Below are 10,079 nucleotides of genomic sequence, written 5' to 3' on the forward strand. Positions count from 1 at the left end.
ACTGTACATTGTCCCTTATTGCCTAATAACCTACAATGCAATTCTAGCCCTCAGTGGTCACACGGGGAGTGTGCTCCAGGAGTCACATGGTCAGATGGATCACATCAATTTCTCTTATTGAAAATAAGAGAACCAAAAAAAACAAAAAAAAAAACAATATAGCTTTGTCTTCTTTTGACCTCTTGTGGCACACAAATACTATGCGTTATTGTGCGAGTAATGCAGAACTAAACAGAGAGGTGTTCTTGTGTTTGGACCAAAGAGGAGATGAATGAATCCCAATCTAGGTTTGTCGTGGCTGGACAGCCGAAGCTGATGCCACACTCGTAGACCTGTATCGCCACCCACTGGACACTTTCAAAATTACAGCTTAGGTCGGTAAAGTGTTTATTTTATTTATTTATTTATTTATTTTTTAAGATATTCAAATCACCCCTGTTTTGCTTTTTTTTTTTTTTTTTAAACAAAAAAAAAACGATCTTGACCTTTTGACTACAAGAATGATTTTTGTTGAATATGAGAGATTCAGGTGCAATGAATAGAGATGAAGTAAAACTGCCGTCTGAGGCAGTGAGTGGCAGAGAGAGAGAGAGAGCTTCACTCAGTGAGAAGGCAATGCCACTGTGGATTTGTGGAGATGTGGTGATGGTGGCAGGGTGACAGAAGGGGAGACAGGCACTGTTGTTGTAGTTTTGAACATGATATGAACAGCAGTTGAGTGATGCGATGTTTGTGTCAGTTGGGATGGAGTGAGTGATACCATGAGACATAGTTTGTATCACTGGATCCTCAGGGCCAATCAACATCATTCTCTTAAATCTGAACAGAAATGTCCATAGGCACAAATGTGCACACAAAATACAACTTTAGCATTTCTCATTCATAGACAGATTTGAAAATAAAAGTAAGCATTATTAAAAGAGACACACTCCACACTCAGACTGAACTTTCTTTGAACAGAGCTAAACACATAATGAAATACCTGCAGCACGAATAAATACTACCTAACAAGGTAACAAATATATATTTTTATTTTGTTTTTATTTATTTGTCCAAACCATTTTATGTAAAATATGCATTTGATGGGTCCGTGTATTTTTGCCTCCATTCATTTTATCAACCATGATGAAAAAATGGGGGGAAAAGAAAGGTTGTTGTATTTTTAAATGCTATGTTGAAAACAAAAATTAAAAGTAGAACCATATACACACCAAATGCTGCGTGAAAAAGTAAAATAGTCTATTGACTCGTTTTCAGATTTATGTTTATGATTTTTTATAACTTAATAAACATTTTCAAAATGCACAAATTTATATTGACAAAAAAATGTTGATTTAACAAGTTCTGTTTGATCATATTAGTAGTCATGCTTCTCCTGTTCGATTGAGAGTCGAATACATGACTTTAAAGTATGATTTTAAAATAGACATTGCAGAATCCTGCCCCAACTTCATGATATAGTATGGACAAATATATAAATATAGCCTAATATATTTATAAAAATGTAATTTCTCCAGATACTTAGGCAGGCCCCGTTCCAGAATCAAATCACTGAGGGTGCTTCTGAAATTAAATTAGTGAGGATGTTCTAGCCCCTAATGCATACACTCTCAGAAATAAAGGTACAAAAGCTGTCACCTTTTCAGATGTCACTCCCGAAAATTTGCAGCGTTTGAGCGGTCACTGGTCCTCTTTGCAGCATTAAAATAAATAAAAAAGTAAATGACAAAAAAAAAAAAAAAAAAAAACCTAAATGGATTGCCAATTTTATGTTAATCTTGAGTGCCTATATAGTAGTATGCATCCTCCATATCTATTATTTGTATCAGATTTATAAAAGAAAAATACATCTCTACAATTCTCTCCAAAAACAGCCGAGCTTGTGCCATGGTCGGAGCTAAGCACTTAAAGGGATACTCCACCCCAAAATGAAAATTTTGTCATTAATCACTTACCCCCATGTCGTTCCAAACCTGTAAAAGCTTTGTTCATCTTCAGAACACAATTTAAGATATTTTGGATGAAAACCGGGAGGCCTGTGACTATCCCATAGACTGCCAAATAAATAACAGTGTCAAGGTCCAGAAAAGGTATGAAAGTCAGCCTCAGAATATTCCATCTGCCATCAGACATGCAATCTGGGATATATGAAGTGCCAGGAACACTTTTTGTAAGCGAAGAAAACAAAAATAACGACTTTATTCAACAATTCCTTTGTCAACAGTCTCCTCTGTGTCACTCCATATCACCGTATGCTGCGTATGCTCTTCTGAATCATCTGCGCCAAAAAGATCCTTGTGGCGCAGATGATACAGAAGAGCATACTCACGACTTTCATACCTTTTATGGACCTTGACACTGTTATTTACTTGGCAGTCTATGGGACAGTCACAGGCCTCCCGGTTTTCATCCAAAATATCTTAAATTGTGTTCTGAAGACAAATGAAGCTTTTATGGGTTTGGAACGACATGGGGGTAAGTGATTAATGACAAAATTTTCATTTTGGGGTGGAGTATCCCTTTAAAAAAACAGAAATTTGATGCAGTTTTATTCACCGCCTGTGGTTCCAATTCATGACCAGGATCTTTTATCGCTGGGACCGCTCCATTTTTCAGTATCAAACGATCTGCAAATCCATCATCGAAAAGCTCAAGCAGGTGCATTCACAACAAGGTGGTTGAGCGTATGATGTAGGTGTAATGAAAGGCACAACGTAAGATCCGGAGAGAAGACTGTAGTCTCACGAGAGTAAGCTCCAGGGTGAAGCATGCAATCTCACAAGAACCAAGTTTTGTTTACGGCACATGAAACCATGTGATCAACTAAATTGTATCTGTTTCGATTAAAATGGTGCATTCGTGTCAATATCCAGGATGTTTAAATAAGTTTGTTTTGTTTTGCTTTCTCCTCTGTGCATCCGCGTTCAGCACTCTCTCCCCAGATCTTATGTTGCGCCTTTCGTTACGCCTATGTCATACGCTCGACCGCCTTGTTGTGAATGCACCTGCTTGAGTGACCAGAAGCTGGACATTACAGTTTATAAAGTTTTAAGAATCTATATTTTGAACTAAATCTTGAACTTATTTTAATTTTTGGGTGAACTATCCCTTTAAAAGCCTTTGGCAGTCAAGTAACTGCCTATGAGGTGAATGGAAATGTTAAGGGATAGATTTTTTGATGTAATAGGCTATATATACCTCAATGGACATAGCTTATATACCTACCATTGTACTGAATCATTCATACTATATGGTTTTATAATATAGGTTTAGATGATACTCTATCATACTTCAGATAGAGTAATTGTATTATTACGAAAAAAAAAAAAAACTTTTATAAAAATCTGTTATTTTTATGGTGCCATGTGCAAAAATGGGTAATATCATTGCACTTTATTTGTAAGTGTAGTATACCAATAATAATAAACTGTCCATCACCTTCACTACATTATGAAAAGGACAAAATCACAGGACAAAATATCTTGCCTTCGGACTGGTGTTGTTTAGATATTAGAGAAATGAAATAGATTGTTGTCTTATAATCATGTCATCCTCACATAGTACATCAGTCTCAGAGCTCTGTTTGTTCAGAGAGGATAATAAGGAGGTAATGGGAACCCTAATCACTGTTTCCCTCTCAATCACACTTGCAGTCTGGAAAAAAACACTGGAAAGTGAGAAAAGAAATGATGAAATAATAGCTTAAACTGAAGAATTGCTTTAATACTTCAATAGAAATAACCTAATTCCAACATTTTCAAAGGAGCAGGCGGCCTTGCTCTGGGCTAACGCGTAATGTGTGAGTGAAAGTATATCGCATGTCACTCTGCATTAGAGAAGCGAGCCTGTGTGCCTTTGAATGAGAGGCAGCTGGGGTAATAGGAAGTGCAGATATTAGAGCTAATGAAATCACAAAGAACAAGACAGATGTGCTATTTGACCAAGTGCTGTGGTGCTGGTGCGAGCCGGGGCGTTACACAGACAAGACGGCTTAACCACCGATAGCAACCCTTATGCCGCTTGATTTAAATGCATAATGCACGGCGAATGACTTGCGCATTTATTTACTGTAGCTTGGTTCGGATAGATTCAGTCGCCCCATATATTTTTTACACCCCATCCCCCCCAACACGTCATTACAAAACATTTAATCATACATCAATGCTATTTCTTTACTCCATCACAGCTCTTTGGTGAATTTGGCCAAGAGCTGCAAGAACAACTTGTATTTCCTTGCATGTCATCCAACAAACACAACTGTCACATTTAGGCTGCCGTCAATATCTACTCCCCATCATGCGTGTCATCTGGAAAACATACAGAGGAGTCAGACAAATAAACACAACAACCTGGAGTCATTCAAAAGGATTTGTGGTTGGAGGAGTGTGGGGGGCTGCGCAATGCCACATCTGACCCGTGGCAATAAGTGCGTTAGTCAACTATTATTCATGTCAAAACATACTTAATGTATCAAAGATATGAAACACTTTAACAGCTGCTATGAAAGAGCAGAGGACTGAAATGGTTTTTAAACAAAACATGTTTTCCTCCCCCCTCTTCCTCCCTTCGCACAATAGCTTGCACTGGTGGACTTATGTCCATAAACAGTTTATGATGAAATGCCATAGCACTTAATTAAAACAATAAATCCAAAGTGTGCATTAGTGGCCCCCTCCTCTCCCCTCACTGACCTCAGCTGTGTCCATTCTGGAACCGTGCATCACCGGGGCCGGGTGAGTCTGGAGACCAAATCTTATTCCGTGTGCCCTGAAATGATGCCACAAATGTGTTCTTATTACTCTCTCGCTTTCTCTCTCTTTTGGAGATAATTTAATTCATATTTCACTTGTAGCACAAGGGATATGTGACAGAGGCCTATAATCACACACACAATAGAACAAAGGGTTGCTGTTTGGAGAGCAGACTAAATTCTCTTTGGATGTGATGCACTGGCTGTTTATCCATTTAGCACTGCATTATAAAAAGCTGTTTTGGATTGCATAAAAGGGTGCACACTTTTCATTATGATTTTGCTCACATAATTACTTTTAAAGTGAGTATAACTGTTAACTGTTTCCAGTACTGCAAAGTTTTGTGAACTTTCTGGCAAATATGTAAGACTGCTGATCTGCTCACAGACAGAATGACACTCTGATCTCAGCTTGAGGGTTGGTGCCAACCGTGCCTTCACACCTATTAACATTCACAGTTAACTTATAAAACCGAGAAACCAACCTGTGAACCAATGCAAGTGCTTTAATGTTTTTATGCTGACCTTTCTTAAACCCATATTTTGCACTTCCTTATTTTTACTTCAATGCATTTGCTGTACGTGAAGTGGATGGGTTTGTATATGCCATCCTGATCTACTGTCCTGTTGAACATTAAAAGATAAATGTTCTCCACTGTGGCTAACTATATTTAATTTTGTCTCCTTCCAAGCATATTAATAAAGCAATGTTTGGCTTTCAATTCTGTCTGTGAAAATGTCACATCCATTGGAGGTTTTGCCACAGCACAAGCTGATCAAGCAGGTAGTGAATGTCACAACTTTTTCTAAGTCTACATTGTATTGTCTATTATGACAACCAACTGAATGCAAATCTGTCATGCAGTGAACAGTAAAAAAAAAATTCTTAAGAATCTTTTTTTTTCCTCCTGCAGACTGTGATCCACTGTAGTTTTGAAATTCTAGTTTCCTTTTAGTTGGTCACTCTCGATGTCACGTCGGTGACCAATGAATTGGGATATCGCTTCGATAGACCAATGTACTTCGAGTGTAAACTTAACGAGCCAATGCACATTGGTATGCAATTATTGCATCCAGCTGCCGCTGATCACAGCGTGAGTATAATAAGGCAGCAGGTGCAATGCATACCAGCTTTTCACTTCAGATCCGAGTGACAATATCATTCTGCTCTACTGTGTCTAGTTGAGAACTACAAGTTCAGCATGGTTTCGGAAGCTTTGTGTGTTGGCAAGATGGCACTTCAGCAGTGGTCGTTCCAGAGTCGAGTGGGTTATGCACTTCTGGCTGCACTACCCCCGTCATGCTGCAAGCAGCCATCTCCCTTGTGCACCTCACTAAAAAAGCATTTCCTAAAGAGCAATTTTCTCTAAAAGAGCTCCACGGGTGTGTCTTTGTAAAGACAACAGATTGTCCTTTATAAGGATGCCGTTTCTCCCTTGCGTGCTGGGTGCAGTCCTTACCTGGCACCGGGTGATGGTCACCATCGCTGTCTCATGTGTCTGGGCATCAAGCACCCTGAGGTGGCCTTCGTGGATGAGTCATGTTCCCACTGCGGGAAGATGACCATCTTGGAGCTTGAACCAGGCTCCCCTACCCCCAGGGGTGCGGAGTCCCCGTTGCCACGATCTGGGGCTCGTTCTGGTGGCCTCGTCATCAGCTTCCTTAGAGGGGAAGTTAAATCCTTCCTGGCCCCCCTCTATACCCTATTGGGACCTGTCTCTAGTGCTAAAATCAGCAGGGCCCATTCGAGCCTTTGCATTCAGTTGAGCTAAATTTTCTTTCATTAAAAACTCTGCTCCTGCTTGCACTGGCCTCCATCAAGAGGGTAGGGGACCTGCATGCATTTTCGGTCGACGATTCATGCCTAGAGTTTGGGCCGGCTGACTCCCAGGTAAACCTGAGGCCCCCGCCCGGCTACGTGCCCAAGGTTCCCACTACATCCTTCAAAGACCAAGTGGTGAATCTGCAAGATCTGCCCCCAGAGGAGGCAGAACCAGCCCTGGCTTTGCTCTGTCCCGGCCGAGCATTAAGATGCTACAGTACGTAGACTGGACACAAAGCTTCAGGACCTCAGACCAGCTCTTTGTCTGTTACGGAGTCCGGCAGAATGGGAATGCCATCTCTAAGCAGAGGATGGCCCACTGGATTGTAGATGCCAACGCCCTGGCTTATCAGGCACAGGGTGTGCCCTGCCCGTTCAGGTTGCGAGCTCACTCAACTAGAAGTGTTGTATCCTCCTGGACGCTGGCAGGTGGTGCCTCGCTGACAGATATTTGTAGAGCTGCGGGCTGGGCAACCCCCAACACGTTTGCTAGATTCTGTAGCCTTCGTGTAGAGCCAGTATCCTCCTGTGTTCTCACCTCAAACGGGTAGTGGCACCGAGGGGCCCCGGTTAGTGTCGGCTTGCTAAAACTGCTCCAGAGTGTCCGTACTGTAGACCCTGTTGAGATCCTCCATCACCCTCTGCAGCCGGATGTGGCGGAACGTCCGACGCCAGGCCTTCACAATGAATCTGTGAGAACCGTGGAAGGCTGGGTTCCACATTGAGACCTAAGCGGTACTCATGTGTATAGTCCATGGTATAGCCTTAGAGCCCGTGTTTCCCCGGCAGACTTCTGCCTTTCCAAGATGGTTACAATCACCTCCAATTTCTCCATATACACCTAAACTGATGCATTTGTATTTGCTTCCGAAAACTCCTTCGGGAAGTATGGGGCTTCATTTAAAGTGAGTATGGGTACATTTTCCCAGTGATATCCAATCTCACTCAGTAAGGTAGTGCTTTGACAATGGTGAGTGGAACTACTTGTTCCAAGCCCTGGCCTACACCAAATAGGGGTGCAGGCGGCTCGCACAGGGCACTGGAAGGGGCAGCACCCATGGCGTTTTGGTAGGGATCCCAATTCGTTGGTCACCAACGTGACGTCGAGAGTAAACGACTGAAAGGGAAAGTCTCGGTTACGTATGGTTACCCTCGTTCCCTGAAGGAGGGAATGGAGACATCACATCTCGTCGCCACGGTTGCTGTACCAGCGCTGAGCGGCCGGGTCACCGGGTCAGCTCCTCAGCGAGAACCTGGTATGCATTACACCTGCTGCCTTATTATACTCACCCAAATCGTCGGTCACAGCATGACATCTCTGTTCCCTCCTTCAGGGAATGAGTTTGCAGGAAAGTAACCTATACCTATTTTTTCCAACAGGTGGATGCCTTTACCCTGGCACAAAGAAAAAGAGACAAATGCCTGTTCTGACCGGAGTAGTTGAACACCACCTCTTGATGCCATTATATGCAGTGTACACATTTCTTAGGTTATGTCATGAATTGTTTGGTAATCAAATGGACAATGAAAATGAAGTTCCAACAGACTTTAATAATCCACAAGGCAGAATCCACAAAGAGAACCAGTCTAACACAACTCTACATGAACTTAAGACCCAACACTGAACTCATACTGAACAGAACTTAAATAGTGAAGATAATGAGACACACACCTGAACTGATCAAATCAAATGAATAACCATGACACTAAAAAGGAGTAAGAAACAGTGCAAAACACAGAGTCCATTAGGGTGTGACAGATCAGCAAGAGGAGGCAGGTGGCACTCCAGAGTCCAGCCAAGTCTGAGGCCCACGGCGGATTCAGTGGAGGGAGGAGCCATGGTGGAGGTAATACTGGCGACGCCAGGGGGAAGACTGATGGAGACAATGGGGATGGAGGAGCCCACAGCAGAGCCGGAGCAACTGAGGACCAAGGAGGAGCAGGTGGGAAGGAGGAGCCCAATGAAGCCAGAGGGGTGGAGGGACGAGGTGAAGCCGGAGGAAAGGAATCCCGTAGCGATGGAGGGTTGACGACTGACCAAGGTGGGGCCGGAGGGATGAGGAAACCCAGTGTAGCCAGTGGGATGATGGGTCCAAAGTGGAGACCAAGGAGCTAGGAGTCCAGGACTCAGAGGCCAAATGCAGAGACAGGGGATCTTCACGTCAAGGCAGAGCTGGAAACTTGAAGCCCTGAGTCGAGACAAGGCTCCAGTATGGTGCTGACTAAGGGTGAGCTGAGGGGCTTACAGGAACCAGCTGAAAAAGGGTAGAAGAACTGGCAGATATATAGAGAGGAGGCAGGAGAGGAAGGTTGGGAGGGAACACACGGGGCTCAGGAGATTCAGGGCTTGACAGAACCAGGAAGAAGACAGATGATACATGGCAATACAAAAAAGTATCCACTTCACCATGATCCAAAATGCTTCTAGAGGCCAGTTGTTGCTCACCCTCAATAGTGGGAGGATTCTTTCCATTCCCTCATATTCCATTACTACTCCCTCTGGTACGTGCGGTGTTGTCGGCTCACACACCTGGTCAGAAGTATAAACCGGCTCAGGATCCAGGGCAATGGCAGGCTCAGTTGCTTCTTTTCGTGCTGGCTCTTCAGTTGCGGTGGGCTCATGCAGACACTCTGTGCAGCTGGGTAATGGCTGGCTGGGTTCTAGGTTGGGAGTGGGGCTGGCATCATCACAAATGGTGCAGATTGATCCACATGAAACCAGCACCCACTCCACATAGTCAGTGAAGCTCCCTCAAGGACCCTCCCCTGACAACTGTGCTTGTGTGGCGGTATTCAGGCCAGCGTGCAGGAACAAGCAAAGGCAGTCATCCAGGAAAGTGGTCTGATGTGCGAGATCCAGAAATGAATCTACATGCTCCTTGAGGGAGCGATCTCCCTGATCAAGGCAGAACAGGTTAACAGCAGCAAAGTGATTTGTGGACAAAAAAAAAAAAAAAAAACCATGACAAAGCAAAACAAAAACGAGATTTAGGCACATCGCTACTTGTTTACTTTCGGTCAGTAAATAAATGTAAATAAATAGTGAAGATAACGAGACACATACACCTGAACATAATGATACAATCAAATAAATATGACACGAAAAGGGAGCGGGACAAAAGTGCAAAACACAGAGTCCATAAGGGTGTGACAGGTTAAGTACGACTCGATGATTAGTTGAGACCTTCTTTCCTTTTAACTTAGAAAACAACTAAGTTGTGCTAATTTCTTAAACTATTTAGTATATTTCATTTCTACTCTGTATTTGGCATATGCTAGTTTTTGGTTCCTTGAATCTGATTGGTTGTTTCAAAAGCACTGCTAGGATAGTTTTACTATAATTAAATTTTAAGCATTTGTATCCAAAATTCTGTGTAGTAGTGATTGGGACTGTTTGGTGACTCTTTTTGTACAATAAACAGTTACATTGTTAGCTATGAGACAGTCACTAAAGCATTCATTCAAAACAGTATCTGCAGCTGAATTCACATGCTGTTTAAGTAGGTA

The sequence above is a fragment of the Cyprinus carpio genome, chromosome A7 (assembly GCF_018340385.1).
Source record: "Cyprinus carpio isolate SPL01 chromosome A7, ASM1834038v1, whole genome shotgun sequence".
Lineage (NCBI taxonomy): Eukaryota > Metazoa > Chordata > Actinopteri > Cypriniformes > Cyprinidae > Cyprinus > Cyprinus carpio.